The 18,801-nt window shown below is 41.1% G+C and overlaps 1 pseudogene; it reads right to left on the bottom strand.

Annotated features, from left to right (window-relative positions):
• Window positions 1-14,988: 14,988 nt before the first annotated feature.
• On the bottom strand, window positions 14,989-15,571 carry LOC101153870 (ADP-ribosylation factor 1-like; annotated as a pseudogene).
• Window positions 15,572-18,801: the final 3,230 nt, after the last annotated feature.

Below are 18,801 nucleotides of genomic sequence, written 5' to 3'. Positions count from 1 at the left end.
GGTATAGCATAATTTGCTATAATTTTTCTGGATCTCTGAAGAGCAATTGGTTGCGTTTTTTTAGAAGCTTTAAAATGTACATATCCAGCAGCGTTGTGTCCAGAAACTTAGCCTAAGGAAATAATTAAGAATGTGACAAATATTTAGCTACTTAGATATTCACTTCAGTGTTATTCATAGTAGAAGAAATCTGTTGGAGGTAGGGAGGACTCTGTACATCTAATCAGATAACTGATTTAGTCAAAGCAGTGCATATCAGTGTAATGGAATGATGTACAACCATTAAAATGATAATGTAGCTATATTTGCATGAAAAGGCATTCCACTGAAAGCAGGTTGTAAAACAAGATGGCAGTTTTGCTTCCAGGAAAATGGAGATGTGTTTCTATTTTTTCCATTGAGTATAACCAAATACCCTAGACTTAATATATAAAACAAATATTAGAAGACACTGGAAGGTAGAGAGAAGATGGCAGGCTGGAGAGGAACTCAGGACCCAAAGAATAACACCATGATGAGTCCCTCTTTTTGTTATTTTGTTTGGCTTTCTTTGTTTTGCCTTTGTTTTATCCCAGAGTTGAGCTGATAAAGACAGCAATTTGGAAATATCACTGGGCAGAGACATTAAAAGCCCCAGGGGAAACCTGCTGTATCCAAACAGCCGCAACCTAGCAAGACAGAAAACTTAGACAATAACTCCTCTACTTCAGCTGAACAACACAAAATAAACTGCAAATCCAACCTCATCAGCAAAGTCCAGATGAGGAGCCTAGAGTTCCACACTAACCAAATTCAATACAGGTGCCCCAACAGCCCCGCCAGGATGGTGTCAGAAAAGCCCAAGTAGGAGGTTTTGTTTCCACTTTATAGTTAAGGATACCAAAACTAAAAAGCATGAAGAAGTTTGATTCTTCACAGCAACTACCAAGTCTCACAGCAGGTACAATTTCTGTGCTGCTAAGCCCCCTTTCTCTGTGCTCTGTGGTGAAGCCTGTACTATTTTGCTGGCCTTTGCTGAGTTTCTCAGGGAGAGAGGAGTGAAGTCTTCAGAGGTAGCAGCAGGGTGGGGCTGGAGAAAAAGGCTTTGCACATTTCCACAGCTTTCTCTCCCAGCATGAATGAATCATTCCCTGTTTATGGTCCTCTGTGCCCACATAGCTCTTCTTCTCACATAGAAGAGAGGGCTTTCAGGAAGATAACCACTATCAATTGCGTATACCTCAGTGTGTATTTGTCACTAAGTTTTCTCATCCATGGGTATCTGGAAAGGAAACCATGATTATGCTTGTATTGTGGAGGACTGTGCCCTTCATTATAGGTGTTGGGATGTGCAGAGAGAGGAGGAGCAGATTGAGGTGGTACTTCTTGAATTTCTGGAATCACTTGCTCCTAGATTGCCCTGGTTCAAGGGAACTAGCTGCCAAGTGAATTCAGAAAGCTATTTAAGGCAGGAGGAGGACTGCTCCAGGGCGTAGCAACTCTGCCTCTTTATGGGAGAGGTTAATTCTGTTGGTAATTCCTATTAAGTTTACAGGTGTAGCTCCTTGCTAAAGTAGATGATATTACCATTTACTTAAGGACCAAAGATAGATTACTATGAGGGATATCTTTTTTTAAAAGCTTTTCTTTTAATTAAAATAATAAAACTCTTTGTAAAATAAATAATATATTTCCAGTCTTAGCTCTAACATGTAAGAGCTTGGAAGTCATCACTCTAGTTCTTACAAGAAAAAAGCTAAACAAACTGAAAATCAATACCTTTTATCAGACTTACCAGGAGATTGAGGTCACAAAGCAAACAGCCACTCTGAAATCTGGAGAGATAGGTACATCCGGAGAGTCACAGCAAAAATTTGTTTACCTGGAACAGATGCATCTGGAATGATAAGCTGAAAGGAACCCTTAAATGATAGTACTGACTAATTTCTGGAGGCTGGGTGTGGACTAGCTTGAGAGTCATAAATTCCTGGGGGCCACAGTCTTGTGGGGGATACATTTTCATGGGTTTTACTTCCAGGAACCCTACCAGCATCTCATGATGAGGACCCAGGAATTATCCTCTGTGGCTTCTGTGGGGCTAAGGGAAAATAACCATTTTGAAAAGTTCACAGATTATCCTCCATAACAAAAACCTAGCCAGCAAAAGAAAAGACTTCACCAGACCCTTATTCCACTGGAGGGAAGGGCATTTGCCAGACCCCAGACCCCTTCAGCCTTCCTGTTTTACTCAAGGTAGTGGGAGGAGGGGGAGCTAAGATACTTGTGAAGGTCACAGCCAGGGACACAGGCCTACCAAATGACAAGATTTAATAATAAAATTATAGGATGGAACCACTCCACACATTTTTTGTGCCCGCCTTATTTTTCTTCACTCAACATTATTAGGGACATTCTTCTATGTAGGTCAATTTCTGAGTAGGTTCTGATGGAAGGATGTGGGGACACCTAGTCCAGCTAGAAGGTTGCCCTGGAACAGTATTGATGGCTACACATAGCCAGAGAAAAACAATTCTAGGAAACACAAACTACCAGTAGAGGAGGTTGCCCTCCACTCTTCAGAGGTTCAGGATTGGGTGAGGCAGAGGATGAATAGAACTGTGATCAAGGCAGGAAGGCTGAGTCTGAAGGCTTTGAGCATGGTGCCTTGGGATAAATTAATTCACGCCTGTGAGGCTTATTGAGCAGGTTTTCATTTCTCAATGCACAAACTCTGTGATGCACTGGTAACAGCATGTATATGTAACATTATCCTTAAGGGAGCCCTGGCCTCTGCCTGATGCCTGCAGTGACAGGCAGTGAGGGGAAGGTGAGGCCTCCCTAGGAATTCAGTAAGCTGTCTCTAGCATTGGTGGTGCAGTGGCATTGCTGGACGGAGCAGTGAAAACAACAGAGGCCAAGAAGGCTGATGGCTGTCATGACAAGGAGCAGTGAGTACCACTGGGGAATGGGAGTGCAGCAAGGGGCTAGGAAACTGAAGTTGAATTAACAAAGGGAGGAGGGTTTTGGAGCCAAGTAGTTTAAAATAATTACTCAAGCCCTCAGTGGGTATACAAAAGGGTCATGCTCAGATGAGAATAAAGCGTTTGCTCCTCAGTTTCCTCTGAAGCACCAAAGCTACCTCCAGCTTTGGAAAAGGTGTTTTCCGTGGGAGTGGGCAAAATCACAGTGGGTTCGGACCAGTTGCGATTCCATGACATTGCCAGGAGAAAAACAAAATATTCAGCTCTCTCAGCAGGGGGACCTCAGCACCCACATAGTAATGGAGGGGCAGGACGCAAACATACCATATCTACATAGTATATAGGTAAACGCAGAGTCTGGGTAATTAGTAGTCTCAGGTTTCCTGGAAGGATCATGCTTTTTGATTCAGTTGGTTGTCTGGGAAATAGTCCAAATCTTTCTTTGCGAAACTCAGGGGTGGTAGAAACAGAATTAGCATGCCATCCGTATTTTTCAAAGAAGTGATGGAAATGGATTTTCAGTAAGATTTCTGAACCAATTTTTAAATTCGTATTTTAGACTTTCACATGGAGCTATAGAAGAAGTGCATTCACTCCTGAGAGAGTGACACTGTTTTTTAAAAAACCTCAAACCCAAATTGGAGTCTCTTGTTTTAATTCTAATTCTGGCACATCACCAACAACCACTGGATGTGCCAACCCAAGGATTTTTTTTTGAAAGGAGTTTTTAGTTCTGAAGCATGTGGTTCTACTTGTGGCAGATCTAAAAATGTTGAATAATGAACAAGAATTTAGTTTTGGGAAATCTAAATGTGTTGACTGCAGAACATTTTTAGAAAAGAATCCTGATGCATTTAAACAGGCACCTGCTGGGATTGGGAAAATCCCCTCTCCTCTGCCAGGTGGAAGAAAAAAATTATTAATGAGACAATACTATATCAGTAATTTATAGAATTTGCACCTACTATAAGCCAAGCACTTGAGGATTGTTATTTATAATCTTTATGTGATAGGATGTTAAAAGGAGGCTTTTTAAGCGAGTTTCTTTTTTTCTTTTTTCTTTTTGAGACGGAGTCTTGTTCTGTCACCCCGGCTGGAGTGCAGTGGCACGATCTCAGCTCACTGTAACCTCTGCCTCCTGGGTTCAAGCAATTCTCCTGCCTCAGCCTCCCGAGTAGCTGGGATTACAGGCATGCACCACCATGCCCTGCTAATGTTTGTATTTTTAGTAGAGGAGGGGTTTCACCATGTTGGCCAGGCTAGTCTCGAGCTCCTGACCTCAGGTGATCTGCCTGCCTCGGCCTCCCACAGTGCTGGGATTACAGGCATGAGCCACTGCCTGTTTTTCTACTAAAGCATCAGTATTATGGTTTTTTGTTTTGTTTTGAGTGATTCTTTTTTCTTTATTATTTTTAGTTCTGGGGTACATGTATAGGATGTGCAGGTTTGTTACATAGGCAAATGTGCCATCATGGTTTACTGCACCTATCAACCCATTACGTAGGTATTAAGCCCAGTAGGCTGGTTTTTGAGGATGGTGAATGTGAGCAAGACCTCCCTCATGCAGGCTTTACAACGACAATGAAGAAGAATGTGTTTTGTCTTTTGGCGCCTTTACCTGGTTTAACGTCATGATAGGTGGAGAGAAGATTGGTGGAGAGAGTGCAGGTGCTACCTTCCTGCCTCAAGCTGAGTGAGGAGTGCTTTGGGAGACTTGCCTAGACCTTGCCATGTTTTCCCTGTAGCCTTGACCATCAGCCAGGGCCAGAGGGTGTGGTCATCACTAAGCAAGAACTGTCCTATTTCCATACTTCCACCTCTCCTCCTGTGTTCTCCTCCTAGCCAGGCAGATCCTAAATAGCAGCCCCAGTCAGAGGACAATGAACAGTGAGAGTAGTGAGCAGAAGGACGGACCTCCTCTTCCCCCCTGCCCATTCACCAAAGCAGGCCTGAGCTTGGAGGTGGGAAGGCTTAAAGCTAAGTCAAGTTAAGAGTTTGGGTCATTAAAAGGAATTGGACTTCTATTCATTTATTTACTTTTATTATATATTTATATATTTTTAGACCAAGTCTTGCCCGGTCACCAAGGCTGGAGTACAGTGGCTCAATCATGGCTCACTGCAGCCTCGACCTCCTAGGCTCAAACAGTTCTCCTGCCTTAGCCTCCCAAGTAGCTGGGACTACAGGTGTGTGCCACCACACTCAGCTAATTTTTTATTTCTTTTTGTAGAGACAGGGTCTCGCTGTGTTGCCCAGGCCGGTCTTGAACTCCTGGTCTGAAGTGATCCTACTGCTTTGGTCTCCCAAAGTGCTGGGATTACAGGCAGGAGTCACTGGGCCTGGCCAGAAATGAACTTTTAAATTGCTGGATTGTGACTGTGTTTGCAACCTAAAGGCTGTCAACTGCCCAAGTCTGAGCAGAACAGGCTGGTGCATTTGTCATTCACAGACACTGGGAGACTACCCTCTTCCCCATATAGTCTCTCCATTCTCATCTCCACCACAGGAATAAAGTTTCAAGGGACGTAAGTGTAAAAACTAAAGCATGTTTCAGCCCAATGCACCATCATGCTTGTTCAATAACCAGTTACGTTAACAGCACCACCAACTACATGGGGATTATTTTCCCCATTTTATAGATGGGAAAATAAAGGTTAGAGACATTAAATAGTAGAGCTGGAAATCAGATTCAGGTTTGTCTTTTAAGTCTGCAGTATGCCACCCTACTTTTGGTTATCGCGTCAAAAAGAGTAAAGGTTATGCGAAAGATTAGAAATGAGAAAGAAACAGATTTTTAAGAAGGAAAAATAAGTTTTTCTAATAATTTATTTTAGATATTGTCGATACTTTTAGACCACTTTGACAGTTTATTTAAAAGGTAGAAGTAACTTTTTTCCCAAAAAGCCAGGAGTATTTTATTTGTATGAAACTACACAAGAGTATATTTTTCCCTCTGTACCTGCACACCCCAGGACAGTGTATAGCACTGGGCCCCTTCCATCCCAAGAGTCTATCATTCTACATGAAAATTTAAACTTATAAGTCAGAGAAATAAAGAGCTGAGTCCGCTTTAGCAAATAATTCACTGCAGGCTTTATTTATAAATAACAAGAGTACCAAGTGAATTTTGCATTTCATTTAATTTACACAACTTGGAAGGTAGAAGGACTTTTCAGGATTCCATCAATTTCTAGAATCTCAGCATTTACCTGTAATCAATTTCACTCAACTTTGTATGGATGACAATCTCCTGGCCAAAAGCATGCCCAAAGGAAATTGGAGGAGCTGTACTAAGTTTTCCACCCTTTCCTACTTAACCATGATTTTGCTTTTCTATTTTCTATTGCTTGGGTAAGAACTATCACTCGACACTTGCCCTAATATCTGAAAAAGACATGCCTTGGTTTGCTGCTCTGTTGTCTTCAGTGGGGGCTCTGGAGCTAGCCCAACTTCCCAACCAAGCCTCCTCTCACCCACCCACTGCCCCACCATGCCACCCTAGCCCTGAAGTTCCTTCCCATCCCCAGCTTTGTCTAATGAAATCCTACTCTTCCAGGCATGAACATTCCTGTCTCCATGAAGCTTTTACTTGTCCCCCATAAAAACAAATGGCATCTTCTACAGAGCTCCCTGTGCACAGCCACTCAGCACCTTCCCACCTACTGCTTGTACTGGAGTTAGCTGTCTGCTCTCAGCCTTCCCTGCTGAGAGTGAGCCTCTCAGGAAGAGGCTGTGCCCTATTCTATTTATCTTTGAGGTTCCATCTCCTCTACTGTGCCAGCACCTGATATGAATGAAAGTCTGTTGAATGAGTGAATAAATGGGTGGATAGATAGATGAATAATAAGGGAGTGAGGCTGAGCCACACTAACCACCCTTCTTGAGAGTCTACCTGTGCCAGGTGCTTTATGTACACAACTACCTGGAATTCTTACAGGAACCATGGATAGTTCCCATTTCACAGAACAGGAGTCTCCAGAGGCTATCTCCTCACTCTGTCCACTGGATTAGGCTGCCTCTTGTGACTCTTCATGGGAACCAAATGAAAGATTGGCTGCCCGTGAAGGGGTGTTGGAGGGGAGAATGGGGAGATGGGATGGGGATGGGAGGGATGTCATCTGCCTGAGTCTCACGTGACCCAAAGCATACCCTGTCATGCCCCACATCAGCATTAGCAAGCATAGCTCTGTCCTGCAAATGCAAATGCTAAAAGTAGTTTAGCTTCATTCTCCAAAGGGCATCTTTCCCCATCCCTGCAGTGAATGCATTTACATAATTTTATTCTGAGAGGAAATAATCACTCAGCTTTTTAAAAAATGAGCCTCTTTAAGTATGTCTTTTTGCCCTCTTCTCCCATCTTCTGCAAGCTGAATAGCAGTTCTGCTGTATGATCTGCGTTCTTTTTTCAGCATTGGTAGACATAACAGATCTCAACAACGTGGGGAGGCAGGTAAAGCAGTGCTGGAAAGGTCAGGGGAGCCAGGCTGTAAGAGCAAAAGAAAAGCAGGAGCCCCTTTGCTGATGGCCACACCCCTCCTTTCCTAATCCAGTTGGCACCCAAGTTAGACCAGCTGACATCAAAGCTGGTTCAAAACAATCTTTTAAAGGAAGAAAACTATGCAGGCAGGAGTCATACAGTGTAAGACACCCTGGGTCTATACGCAGACAGAGCAGGTCCCTTTGCTGATTCCTAACTGAACTTTTCCATCTGGAAAGTGGGGATAATAATACAGAACCTGCTCAAGTGACCTCAATGTGCCACTGTTCAGTTCGTCTGATTTTTGGTAAGGAGGTTGGTTGTTTTAGGATCCCATGAGGTTGGGGACATGGTTAAGACAAGATGAGGGTTCCCAATTGACCACGGAAAGGCTCTCTTATCTTGAGTTTGGAGGCTGGTTGACCTTCCCAGTGTGTTACTAGGTCAACGTGTTATCTCTTTTGTTGTACCTTAAACCTCATTGTGACAGGGGCTGGTTTCTATATAAATCAGATACTCCACATATGCAGGGACTTTGGATTCTGGTTTTTCTTTGCTAGACTATGCTTATCCAGTTGCAGGAGTTGTGTGTTTCTCTGGCCAGGCTCCCGAGAGTACAGCAGATGCTCTTAAGGTAATTGTCTGGGGGTAATCCCTCCTCTCCAGGCGCATGCTCAGTCCTTATGCATAGGTCCCTGTGCCCTGGTCACTACTATATAAATGCCAAGGCTCCCTTTTCCCATTAGGTAATATAATTTTTCCAAGAGTGTCTACCTGACCCATGCTGAGACAATTGAATTTCTTTTCTGGAATTTGGACTTCGGAAGAGAGAAGCAAAGACTGGGATTCACACATACAGCTGTGCTGCCAACAAAGGCCAGCAAAACATTGTTGAGTTTACTCAACCACTTGACACATGCAAAATATTCGATAAAGGTTTACTTTATTATTATTGATATTCTTTATAATCCTTCCAACAATCCTGCCATGTAACTATTTTCTCATTCTAAGGATCAGATGAAGAGCTCAGAGATTCAAAATTCATCCCAAGGCAGAGTAACAGAACTAGAACCCAAATCCTGCTCAGTTTGCTTGCAAAGTCCCTGCTCTTGCCATTGCACTCTGAGCCTTGTTTACTGGTAGCATCATGACCCACCTTTACAGTGCAACTAAAAATAAGAAGTATGCTCACAGATTAGCTTTGAGTGATAAAACCCAGGCACAAAAGAGCATATACTGTATGTTTTTAAGTTCAAAAACTAGCCAAACTTTACTATGATAATAGAAGTCCAGTTGTTACCTTCGTGAGGGGAAGGGGAGAAGGCACAAAGGGACGTTTCTGAGATACTGGTGATATTCTGTACCTTGATTTGAATGCTGGCTACACAGGAATATTTACTTTGTAAAAATTTGTTGAGTTGTATACTTAAGATTTATGCATGTTATTGCTCTTGTGTTTGTTATATATCAATAAAAAATAAGAAAGGAAGAAATGAGAAATGAACTGAATTTAGGGAGGAAAACTGCCCCCTTTCTCTCATGCTTCTTATTAACCAGACTGTTTTTACTCATTTTACTAAATTCAATAGAAAACATGATAGCTTTATTCATTTTCCTGTATCTTTTTCAGACTTAATTCTTAAACATCTCTCTCATATATATGTAAATATACATTATACATATAAATATAATTGCAGTCATCTGCTAGATGCCAAGTTTTCTATTTCTGTCTTTATTTAGTAGTAATCTTAAGCTTTTTACAGCATAATTATCAACTAAATAGCAATTGAATTTGTTTTCCTGATATCCTGCCTTCATATTTTCAATGATCCAACTTGTTTTCTTGTCTTGTAAGGCCAGAAAGCTGTAATGACTCTTAATACTCTAGAAATTAACAACCATTATTATTTTAGCCCACTTATTATGTTTAATATATTTAATGAAATTTTTACTGAAGTATAATACACATAAAGCCACACAAATCCTAAGTGAGAACTTAATGAATTATCCCAAAGTGAGAAGTCCTAGCCAGAGCAATCAGGCAAGAGAAAGAAATAAAAGGCATCCAAATAGGAAAAGAAGTCAAATTCTCTCTCTTCACTGATAATATAATTCTATACGTGGAAAACCCTAACAACTCCACAAAAAGGCTCCTAGAGGTGAGAAATGACCTCAGTAAAGTTTCAGGATACAACAATGTATAAAAATCATTAGCATTTCTATACACCAATAATATTCAAGCTGAGAGAAAAATCAGGGATATAACCCAATTTACAATAGCCACACACACACGTAAAATATCTTGGAATACATCTAACCAAGGAGGTGAAAGATCTCTACAAGGAGAAGTACAAAACACTGCTGAAGGAAGTCATAGATGACACAAACAAGTGGAAAAACACCCCACACTCATGGATTAGAAGAATAAATATCATTAAAATGGCCATACTGCCAAAAGCAATTTATAGATTCAGTGCTATTCCTATCAGCTATTTCTATCAGAAAAATGACCACCAACATCATTTTTCACAGAATTAGAAAAAACTATTCTAAAACTCATATGGGATCAAAAAAGAGCCTGACTAGCCAAGCAATTTTAAGCAAGAAGAACAAAGCTGGAAGCATCACACTACCTGACTTCAAACTATACTACAAGACTACAGAAACCAAAATGGCATGGTACTGGTACAAAAGTAGACACATAAACTAATGGAACAGAATAGAGAACCCCAAATTTGCATACCTACAACCATCTGCTCTTTAACAAAGTTGACAATACCAAGAAGTAAGGAAAGGACTCCCTATTCCATAAATGGTTCTGGGATAGCTGGCTAGCAGAAGAATGAAACTGAACCTCTACCTTTCACCATATTTTAAAATTAACTTAAGATGGATTAAAGACTTAAGTGTAACACCTGCAACTGTAAAAACCCTGCAAGATAAACTAGGAAATAACATTCCGGACATATGTCCCAGCAAAGATTTTATAATGAAGATATCAAAAGCAATAGCAACAAAAACAAAAATTGACAAATAGGACCTAATTAAACTACATAGCTTCTGCACAGCAAAATAAACTATCAACAGAGTAAACAGACAACCTACAGAATAGAAGAAAATATTTACAAACTATGCATCTGACAAAGGTCTATCCAGAATCTATAAGGAACTTAAACAATTCAACAAGAAAGAAACAATCCCTTTAAAAAGTGGGCAAAAGACATGAACAGATACTTCTCAAAAGAAGACATATTTGGCCAACAAATATATGAAAAAATGCTCAACAGCATTAATCATTATAGAAATGCAAATCAAAACCACAGTGAGTTTACCATCTCACACTAGTCAGTATGGCTAGTATTTTTTTAAAAAACTAAGATGTTGGCAAGACTGCAGAGAAGAGGGAGCACTTAGAAACTGTGGGTGGGAATGTAAATTAGTTCAGCCAATGTAGAAAGCAGTTTGGAGATTTCTCAAGGAACTTAAAGCATAAGTGCCATTCAATCCAGCAATCCCACTACTGGGTATAAACCCAAAGGAAAATAAATCATTCTACCAAAAAGATACATGCACTCATCTTTCATTGCAGCACTATTTACAATAGCAAAGACATGGAATCAACCTACATGCCCATCAACAGTGGACTGGATAAAGAAAATGTGGTATATATACACCATGGAATACTATGCAGCCATAAAAATGAGTGAAATCATGTCTCTTGCAGCAACGTGGATGCAGCTAGAGGCCGTTATCCTAAGCAAATTAATGCAGAAAGAAAAAACCAAATACCCCATTTTCTCACTTATAAGTGGGAGCTGAATATTGCGTACTCATGGACATAAAGATGGGAACAGCAGACACTGGGGACTACTAGAGGGAGGAGGGTAGGATGGGAGTGAGGGTTGAAAAACTACCTACCTGGTATATGCTCACTACCTGGGTGACAGGGTCATTTGCATACCAAACCTCAGTGATGTGCAATTTACTTACCCATGTAACAAACTTATACATGTACCGCATGAACCTAAACAGTTGGGAAAAAAATTATACCAAAGTGAGCATACTTGTGTAACCACTACTGAGGTCAAGAAAGGGAATATTTCTAGCCCCCCAGAAGCCCTCTTTGTCCCCCTTCCCAAACACTACCCTCTACTTCTCCCCAAGGCAATCACACCAGAGATTAGTCCAATGTATTAGAACACTATATTGAGAACTGAAACCTGCAATCACAGTACACTGTCTGCATTAAGGTGATTTTATCATTCCAAACAATTCTTGCTCAGGAAAATAAAGTTATAGGTAATCTTATTGTTTGTTTCAGGTACTTCCCCTAGATTCATTTATTCAGACAATCAGCCACTCTTCCAGACATCATCAACCCCTTCTCAGGACAAAGACTAGGCTCATAAAATGAAGAGCCTGTGTAAGATTGCTGCTTTCCCTTCCTTAAATGTTTGGTGGAATTTACCAGTGAAATCATCTGTTCTTTGTGGGAACATTTTTCGTTATGGATTCGATTTCTTAAATAACTAATAGCAGTATTTGAGTCATCCATTTCTTCTCTTGTTGCTTTCAGTCAGTTGTGTTTTCCAAAGAATTTGTCCAGTTGAAGTTACTGGTGTAAAGTAGTTTATTACATTGCCTTATTCTTTTTCACTGTCTGTACAATGGGAACTTATATCTCCTCTTTTATTTCTAACATTAACAATTTTGTTTTCTCTGTATTTTCTTTATTACTTTTGGCCTTGTTCACTTTTCTATTGCTTTCTATTTCAATGATCTCTGATCATCTCTTTCCTTCCTTGTAGATTGAGTTTTCTTTTCCTATTTTTTTAAGGTAGCAATTTAGATCATTGATTTTAAAAGCTTCCCTTTTTTCTCATATCAGTATTTAAAGCTGTAAATTTCCTTTTTAGCTGTATCCCACACATTTTGACATGTTTTTTAAATCAGTCAGTCAAAAACATCTTATATTTTACTATTAACACATGGCTTGTTTGGAAGTATGTTTCCTATTGCCAAGTACTTGGAGGATTTTCTAGAAGACTGATTGTTATTAATTTCAATTTCAATTTGGCCAAGAGCATAGTAACATTTTAATCTTTTAATATGTATTGAGACTTATTTTATGAAAAAGCATGTGGTGTATCTTGCTGACTATTCCTCATACCTTGGAAAATAATCTGTATTCTGCTGTTGTCAGTTGGGTATAAATTATGCAAATGTCAATTAATTAAAATTGGTTGATAGTATCGATAGTAGTTGCTCATTCTTCCACTAACTACCAAAAGAGGAGGTTATAGTTTTCAACTATTATTGTCATTTCTCTATTTTTTCTTTTAGTTTTGGTCAGTTTTTGCCTAATGAACCTTTGTGATTTGTGTGCATATTTGTTTTGAATTGTTCTTTTTTTTTGATGAATTGACACTTTCAGTATTTAGGAATTAGAAAATTAGTTTTTAGGCCAGGCGCAGTGGCTCACACCTGTAATCCCGTCACTTGGATCACCTGAGGTCAGGAGTTCGAAACCAGCCTGGCCAATGTGGTGAAACCCCGTCTCTATTAAAAACACAAAAAATTAGCCGGCATGGTTGTGCACGCCTGTAATCCCAGCTACTCAGGAGGCTGAGGCAGGAGAATCGCTTGAACCTGGGAGGTGGAGGTTGCAGTGAGCCGAGATTGTGCCACTGCACTCCAGCCTGGGCAACAGGGCAAGACTCTGTCTCAAAGAAAAAAAAATTAGTTTTTAAAAAGTTAGAAAATAAAGTCCCCCTTTATCTCTAGTAATACTCTTTATCTTGATACCTACTTTGATCATTTTTTTCAATAATTAAGGTTTGACTCTGTCACCAAGGCTGGGGTGCAGTGGCACACTTATAGCTCACTGAAGCCTTGACCTCTCCGGCGCAAGCAAACCTCCCACCTCGGCCTTCCAAGTAGCTGGGACTACAGGCACACGCACCCACACCCAGCCAATTTGTAAATTTTTTGTAGAGACGAGATCTCCCTATATTTCCCAGGCTGGCATTGAAATCCTAGGCTCAAGTAATCCACCTGCCTCTGCCTCCCAAAGTTGTGGGATTATAGGAGTGAGCCACCATGCCCTGGCAATTTTATTCTATAGCTATAATTACAGTGCTTGTTTGTCAAAATGAAAACAGAAGAAAAATAACAAAACTGTTGATTATCAATCATGTATTAAAAGTAGTAAGAGGTTCCATAACACCAAATAGACCAGTTCTAATGTTTTCCCTAAGATAAATTTAGCAGCTCTAGCTTCTTCAGTGTTTATCAAAATACAAAAGAACAAAGTAGAAGTCGTCTTTATTGATGGCAGATCAGACCCCCTGCAGGCTGAGAGAGAGCAAGCTACATCACACATGGAGATGGGGTGCTCCTGAGGGGCTGTGGGTTTAGATGGGCAGCCTGCCCAGCTTGCACGTGTTACTGCCATTGAGGCCCCAGACACCTCGCTCGTGTGTCTGAGCAAGTGTGAATGCTGGGGATGAAGGGCCCATTTTGGCCTCATGCTGACTAAGGGACAGTGGGGCCTTGCATCCCCCGAGCTGGCCACAGCAGGTGGGCAGGTGGGGTTATCGGCCTGGGGGAGAGTGAGATGGCCATGAGCTCCAAGCCCAGCCCCTAGTAACCTTGGGAGCACAGGGACAAGCGCAGGGCTGTGGAACACAGGGTGACCCACGGACAAGTGAGTTGTGGGGGTCTCTATTGTGACCATGCAGAACTGACTGTGGGCTGCCACTCCACTTCCTCACATTCCTGAGGGGAACGACTGAGCTGGCAACTCAAACTGCATACCTAGGCTAGGCAGGTCTCTCTCCTTCCCATGTGGTCAAATTTTCTTGGCTTGGATTTTTAACTGTTTTTTTTTTAAATGCACTGAGTTCTGGTTAAAAACCACCCACCTGGCCGGGCACGATGGCTCATGCCTGTAATCCCAGCACTTTGAGAGGCCGAGGAGGGTGGATAACGAGGTCAAGAGATTGAGACCATCCTGGCCAACATGGCAAAACCCCGTCTCTACTAAAAATACAAAAATTAGCCAGGCGTGATGGCTCGCACCTGTAGTCCCAGCTACTCAGAAGGCTGAGGCAGGAGAATCACTTGAACCTGGGAGGCAGAGGTTGCAGTGAACTGAGATTGCACTACTACACTCCAGCCTGGCGACAGAGTAAGACTCCATCTCAAAAACAAAACAAAACAAACAAAAAAACCAACCAACCACCAAAATGGATCTCAACACATCTCAAAAGCCAGGGGCACACCCTGCTCTCCCCACACAGTGACTCCTGGAGGCCAGATGCCCATGGGCCTACATCCCTCCCCAGCTCTGAACAGTGAGTTGATTTTACTTTTTACAATAAAAGCTGAGTGATATTGCATAGGAGTACCAGAAACTGCCATATTGGAAATAAAAACTATTTACATTAAATAAAAAGACTGGCCGGAGTCTGTGTCTTCCACATTTACAGCACGGTGAGATGCACATGGTGACTCAACCACGGAGGCAGCTTCTGGCACTCACACCATGAACTACACATTTGCTACATGAGAGTAAAGTGGAAGGCAAGAGGAGGAGTGAGAGGATCGGGGTTCGTGTTCCCTTCTGGTTTGGGAGCTGCTGGGACAACAGTCCAGTCATTCACAGAGCCCGTCACCGCTGATGGTGCGGGTAGCTTGAATATACCAGTTCCTGTGGTGTAGGGAGTGAGCCCCAACGTGTCTGTGATCCCGGCTGCGTTCTTGGTGTTGGGGAGGCCCCGCTTGTTGGAGGACTGCATCCCAAGATTGACCCCAGCTAGCATCCTCATGAGCCCCTCCTGGGCCTCGTCCATGAGCTCTCTGTCATTGCAGTCCACCACGAGAATCAGGCCTTGTGTGCGCTGGAAGTAGTGGCCTTGTCCTGGCCACCCACATCCCACAGGATGAAGCTGATGTTCTTGTACTCCGCATTCTCCACGCTGAAGTCTAAGGTGGGGACGGTGGTCATAATGTCGCCCAACTTCAGCTTGTACAGGATTGGCGTCTTCCTTGCAGCATCCGGGCCCACCATGATGATGGGCACTTCTTTTGTGCCAAAAAAGCCCTTTAAGAAGTTGGTGAAGATGTCCCGCATGCTTGCGAGTGGGTGGAAGGACACTGGCCAGGGACACCTCAGTGGCAGCTCCCCCAGCCAGGCATTGGTTCCGCTCCCTACTTTGGTCTTAATAGAAACACAACAGTTCTCTTATGCTTATTTTTCCATAAAATCTTTTCTATCCTTTTGCTTTCAAATTATCTGTGCTCTTGTGTTTAAAGCGCATCTCTTATAGACAGCATATAATTGGATCTTGGCCTTTTAAAATCTAGTTTGACAATATCTGCCTTTTAATTACAGTGTTGTTTGGTCCATTTTTATTTAATATAATTAGTCACATGGCCGAGTTTAAGTTTAACATTTTGCAATTTGTTTTCTCTTTGTCACATTTGTTTTTTGTTTCATTGTTGGACCTTCCAAAACTAAGCAAAGAGAGGATCACCTTAATCAAATCAGGGATTAAATTATTAGAAGCCTCAGTCCTTGGGAGGGATGTTCGAGTTCCTAGTTGCTGTTACACCTAAGTGTCAGCCTTTCATGTTTTCCAACTAACAGTCTGGAATATTTTCCCAAGCTGCTCCTTTTTGGAGAGCCGTGAGCCTTATTTTATTTCTCTCCAGTCCTGTGAGAATCCCCAAAACTCTACTCAGCTTCCCGGAAGCTCAGCTTTTGCTTTTGGAATCAACAGCCAAATTGAGCAGTAAAGGAGCTGCACTTCCCTGGCTTTACTGGATCTTGTCCTGTAAGCTCTTTGCCTTAGTAACTTTCTAATGCTTTCATAGCCATTCTTCATATTTTGTTTAGGTTTTTTTTTTTATCATCTTCAGCAGGATGGTTGGTCCAAGACAACCTAGTCAGTATTGCTGGAAGCAAAACTCATCATTATCATATGTTATTATTTACAGAAAAAACAATTCATAGATGTCATGGCCTCATCTGGTAATCTAGCCTGTATAACTTAACTGCTATATAACTTGGATAAGTCATTGCCCTGCCCTGAGACCTGAGTTCCAACACTGGCCAAACACTCAGAAACATTTGGTCTTTTATATGTTTTTTGGGATCTTGCAGGGGTTAACTCCAAAAATAATTTTGTTTTGGTATTTGTTTTTTTTTTAATTCTATGAAATTAACCTGCGTTATTAGTGATTATGTAATTAAACTTCTGAGGCAGGTAACAATTTTTATTAACCCAAAGGGTCAATTCGTTTGATGTGATCACAGCATGTTATCAATAGCAAAACTTAATTTTGCTTTGTGCCCATATTTCTCCCTAAATATTATTTATTTGCATTTAAGTTATTTTAGCTTAACAGAGATTTACCCAACCCTCTAGTGACATTTTCAGGACATGATTTTAAATGACACCTGTTATCCAGTCCCATTGCTTTGTCTTATTTATGTTGTTGTTTCCTCAGGATTGGAACAAGTGACACGTCATGATTGATTGATTTATTTGTAAAGAGTTTGGTTTAGGGAGCATTGCATTGGAAATATACAAGTAAATTTGGTTTCAAGCATCCTAATCTGTTTTTCACTCGATGAACTGAGATTTTGATTCCTTTTTAATAAAAAAGCGGGGAATGTCATGTAAGAAAGCACCCAATGAAAACAGAACCGAGAAGGAAGGGTGAGGTGGGAGAAGCTGGCTGAGAGGGAGAAGATGTCAAAAAACTTTGGGAGATCAAGTTTGTCATGGAAAGGGCAACGGGCTGGGAGCTAGGAGACCTGGGTCCTAGTCTCAGGGCTTCTGGCTGTCAGACTTTGGATAGGTCACTTCTGCCAATGGGAAGCTCAGGAAGGTAAGGGTAGACAGAGCAGTTCTGAGCAAAGTCCATGTCCAAGGGAGGTGGAGGGTCTCTTTACCCAGTTAATTCTGAGGGTTTCCAAACAGTAGATATCCCAGGCCTTCCTTGCATGTACTCTAGGATCAATCTACCAGTAACTTCCTATCTCTAGCCCTCAGTTTCTGCATGTATAAAATAAGGAAATTGAAATCAGTAATCTTTAAGGCCTATTATAAGCCCCAAAATTTCAAGACTTTGAAAGGAGATTTTAAGATCTTACCCAGCTTTAGAAGTTTGGAGGACCTTTGAAATTGATGCAAAATGTTGTGTGTCATGTGTGTATACAGATGTGCATTTTTCTGGGGAGAGGGTTCTTAATGTCATCATTAGGTTCCAGTATGTTCCATGAATGCAAAAATATCAAGAAACCAATGAAAATTAATCTTAGTAATTTAATTATAATACTCTAACAAGCATCTTATTGAATAGCTTCTGAGTGTTCATATGGGCACATAGATGAATAAGATGCAGTTCATGCCTCTGAGGAATGGTTAGTCAACAAATCATCAACAGAAGTTGTATTGGTTCTCCTGGGATGTGTTGAATTGGGTCAAGAAATTCTGGGTCCTAGTCCTAGTTCCTGTAATATTTGGCTGTGACGCTGACCCTCAGTTTGCTCAACTAAGAAACAGATTTAATAAAACATATTTTGCTCCCTCCTTAAAGTGGTTCATTCGATCTATAGGTTAGAGCCGTGTTAGGTACAAGGGATACAGCTGTGAATGAAACTGAGTCTGCCCCATGGAACATAGATCAGTTGGTAAGCTATGGATTTGATTTTCCTGGGATAAATGTTACAGTGTGGGTGAGAAGTGAGAAATAGATACTGTTATTCACCTCAGACAGGAGCCTGAATAAATGGCTTTATTTTCTCTCCTCCTCTTCTTTTTATATTAAATTGAACTCAGAGAATAAAAAAGCATCTAGACCACCCATTTGCCCACTATGCTTCCTGAATACAGAGAGATAACAGAGATGGGAACTGTGAGGTCTCTCTAAGGGGCAGCCATATGTATTTTGCAAAGTGATCTCTGGGCTTTAGGAGATAACGTTGGTTGGAGGATGCTGGAGGCAGCTGCTGGGAACTGAAAAGGATTGAGAGTATATAATGATACTCCCAAAATGATGGGTTGAGCATGGGATAAATGGCATTATTTCAAAAGCACATAGAAATAATAACTATATTACTAAATATTTAACAGCCTTCTAAAATAATATAGGGGCATCTCTATAGGCTAGAAACAGAGAAAGAAAACAGTAAACCATCAGCAGTGTGTATATTAGGGACAGACACTTAAATGAATATATTTAATAGTCTATATGAGATAAAAGAATGAATAAAATTCATTGATTTTTGAACAAGGACAGTGATTATGAAGCAAGAACAAGCAGTTAATTTGTTATTTTAACAAGTGCAACATT

This window comes from Gorilla gorilla, chromosome 7 (assembly GCF_029281585.2).
Source record: "Gorilla gorilla gorilla isolate KB3781 chromosome 7, NHGRI_mGorGor1-v2.1_pri, whole genome shotgun sequence".
In the NCBI taxonomy this organism is placed as follows: domain Eukaryota; kingdom Metazoa; phylum Chordata; class Mammalia; order Primates; family Hominidae; genus Gorilla; species Gorilla gorilla.
Note: the sequence above shows the minus strand (reverse complement) of the source record. Positions and strands in the feature narration are given on the sequence as shown.